The sequence below is a fragment of the Dreissena polymorpha genome, chromosome 1 (genome assembly GCF_020536995.1).
Source record: "Dreissena polymorpha isolate Duluth1 chromosome 1, UMN_Dpol_1.0, whole genome shotgun sequence".
NCBI lineage: Eukaryota > Metazoa > Mollusca > Bivalvia > Myida > Dreissenidae > Dreissena > Dreissena polymorpha.
This window is the reverse complement of record NC_068355.1, coordinates 149,062,886-149,066,281: the sequence shown is the minus strand read 5'-3', so window position 1 is coordinate 149,066,281 and position 3,396 is coordinate 149,062,886.

Here is a 3,396-nt window from a genome sequence, read left to right as displayed (position 1 = left end):
CTGCGAGTGGACTTATTTACGTCAGATTGGTCCTGGCCTAGATTCCTCAAACTTACACTAGTCTGTCTTACCAATATAAGCTTAAGCTAAAAAAGTTTCATTGATAATGCTTTATAGATTCAAATACACGTATAATTTTAAATCAGGTGCAAATAAGTGGGGGCATGTGAATATGGGAGCTTACTGGGTTTTAGTGAGGTTAGTTGAAACTTACTTCCAAGATGGCGTTTTCGTGAAGGATTAGCGGATATGGTCACCTAGTGAGCCACATTATATTTATGCCCCCCTTCGAAGAAGAGGGGGTATATTGCTTTGCTCATGTCGGTCGGTCCGCCCACCAGGTGGTTGTCAGACGATAACTCAATAACGCTTGGGCCTAGGATCATGAAACTTCATAGGTACATTGATCATGACTCGCAGATGACCCCTATTAATTTTGAGGTCACTAGGTCAAAGGTCAAGGTCACGCTGACCCGAAATAGTAAAATGGTTTTTGAATGATAACTCAAGAACGCATACGCCTAGGATCATGAAACTTCATGGGTAGATTGATCATGACTCGCAGATGACCCCTATTGATTTTGAGGTCACTAGGTCAAAGGTCACGGTGACCCGAAATAGTAAAATGGTTTCCGGATGATAACTCAAGAATGCATACGCCTAGGATCATGAAACTTCACAGGTAGATTAATCATGACTGGCAGATCACTAGGTCAAAGGTCAAGGTCACAGTGACAAAAAACGTATTCACACAATGGCTGCCACTACAACGGACAGCCCATATGGGGGGCATGCATGCTTTACAAACAGCCCTTGTTTATTTTGAGTCGGAAAAATGAAATAATCATGATTTTGGCTATATTTTACTGTTTGCATGATTCAATGCTGTGTATCAAAAAAGACAATGATAGTTTATAGCTTTTTAATGTCTCAAATGTCACTTAAGTAGACAACTTATTTGTGGATGGTTTCCCTTCAATAACTTTTTAATCCTGACATGTTCGATCTTAAAACAAAATACCAAGGAAGCACAAACATGGAAAGCCAAAAGCGCCTTTTTATTTAAAATTTATATAAATATTTAGTGGCTTATCGGTTACTCCTTCACGCAAACTACGCCATTTTGAAAGTAAGTTCCAACTAACCCCACTTAAACCCGGTAAGCTCCCTTATATGGATGCCCCCCCCCCCCCCCCTCTACAAATGTGCAAAATGTTATGAGAAGATCGAACAGTTATTTGTCTTATCTTAAATTTACCAAGTTCCTTTGATGTTTGTTCCGCAATAATGGATGCTTGATTCCCAGATGAGAAATTGTGGCTTTCTACCTTTTTAGCTCACCTGAGCACAATGTGCTCATGGTGAGCTATTGTGATCGCATTTTGTCTGTTGTTCGTCGTGCGGCATCAACATTTGCCCTGTTAACACTAAAGAGGCCACATTAATTGTCCAATCATCATGAAATATGGTCAGAAGATTGGTCTCAATGATATATTGGATGAGTTCGAAAATGGTTACGTTTGCTTTAAAAACATGGCTGCCAACGGGCGGGGCATTTTTTCTTATATGGCTATATGTGGCTATAGTAAAACTTTGTTAACACTCTAGAGGCCACATTTATTGTCCAATCTTAATGAAACTTGGTAAGAAGATTCATCGCAATAATATCTTGGAGGAGTTTGAAAATGATGCTAGTTGGTTGAAAAACAAAGCCGTCAGGGGTCGGGGCATTTTTCCTTATATGGCTTTAGTAAAACCTTGTTAACAATCTATAGAGGTCACATTTATTTTCCAATCATCATGAAACTTGGTCTGAAAATTTGGCCCAATGATATCTTGGACACTTTCGAAAATGGTTCGGGGGTTGCTTTAAAAACATGGCCACCAGGGGGCGGGTCATTTTTTCTTATATGGTTATATATGGTTTTAGTAAAACCTTATTAATACTCTAGAGGCCACATTTATTGTCCGATCTTTATGAAACTTGGTCAGAAGATTTGTCCCAATAATATCTTGGATGGGTTTGAAAATGGTTCGTGTTGGTTAAAAAACATGGCCGCCAGGGGGGGGGGCGGGCATTTTTCCTTATATAGTTAAAGTAAAACCTTGTTAACACTCTAGCGGCTACATTTGTCTGATCATCATGAAACTTGGTCAAAAGATTTGTCCCAATGATATCTGGGACATGTTTAAAAATGGTTCCTGTTGCTTGAAAAACATAGCCACCAGGGGGCGGGGCATTTTTCCTTATATGGCTATATATGGCTTTTGTAAAACCTTGTAAACACTCTAGAGGCTCATTTATTGTTTGATCTTCATGAAACTTTGTCAGAAGATTCATCCTAATTATATCTTGGATAAGTTTCCAATGGTTTGGGTTGGTTGAAAAACATGGCCACTAGGGTTCGGGGCATTTTTCTTATACATTGTATGGCTGTAGTAAAACCCTGTATACACTGTAGTTAAATATTCTCAAAGTTTAATGTAGTAATATATTATTATGCAGAAAATAACTTAAGGGAGAAAAACTGTTCATAGCTTGAATTGTTTGAATTCCAATCATAAATGCACACTTAAATACTCCAACTGACCCTTATCAGTGGTGGTGGTGGTGGTGGTGGTGGTGGTGGTGGTTGGTGGTGGTGGTGGTGGTGGTGGTGGTGGTGGTGGTGGTGGTGGTGTGGTGGTGGTGGTGGTGGTGGGGTGGTGGTGGTGGTGGTGGTGGTGGTGGTGGTGGTGGGTGGTGGTGTGTGGTGGTGGTGGTGGTGGGTTGGTGGTGGGTGGTGGTGGTTGTTGGTGGTGGTGGTGTGGTGGTGGTGGTTGTGGTGGTTGTGTGTTGGTGGTGGTGGTGGTGGTGGTGGTGTGGTGGTGGTGGTGGTGGTGGTGGTGGTGGTGGTGGTGGTGGTGGTGGTGTGTTGTGGTGGTGGTGGTGGTGGTGTTGGTGGTGGTGGTGTGGTGGTGGTTGGTGGTAGTGGTAGTGGTGTAGTGTAGTGGTGGTGTGGTGTGTGGTGGTGGTGGTGGTGTGGTGTGGTGGTGGTGGTGGTGGTGTGTGGTGTAGTAGTAGTAGTCGTCGTCGTCGTAGCGTCGTGTCGTCGTAGTGGTGGTGGTGGTGGTGGTCGCCCCCGCCCTCGTCGTCGTAGTAGTAGCCGTAGTCGTCGTCGCCGTCGTCGTCGTCGTAGTCGTAGTCGTCGTAGTCGTAGTAGTCGTCGTAGTAGTAGTAGTAGTCGTAGTTGTCGTAGTTGTAGAGCAGTAGTAGTAGTCGTAGTAGTAGTAGTAGTAGTAGTAGTAGTAGTAGTAGAAGTAGTAGTAGTAGTAGAGTAGAAGTAGTAGTAGCAGCATCAGCAGCAGCAGTAGTAGTAGTAGTATGCATTACAAAAATGCAGTTAGCCTTACATT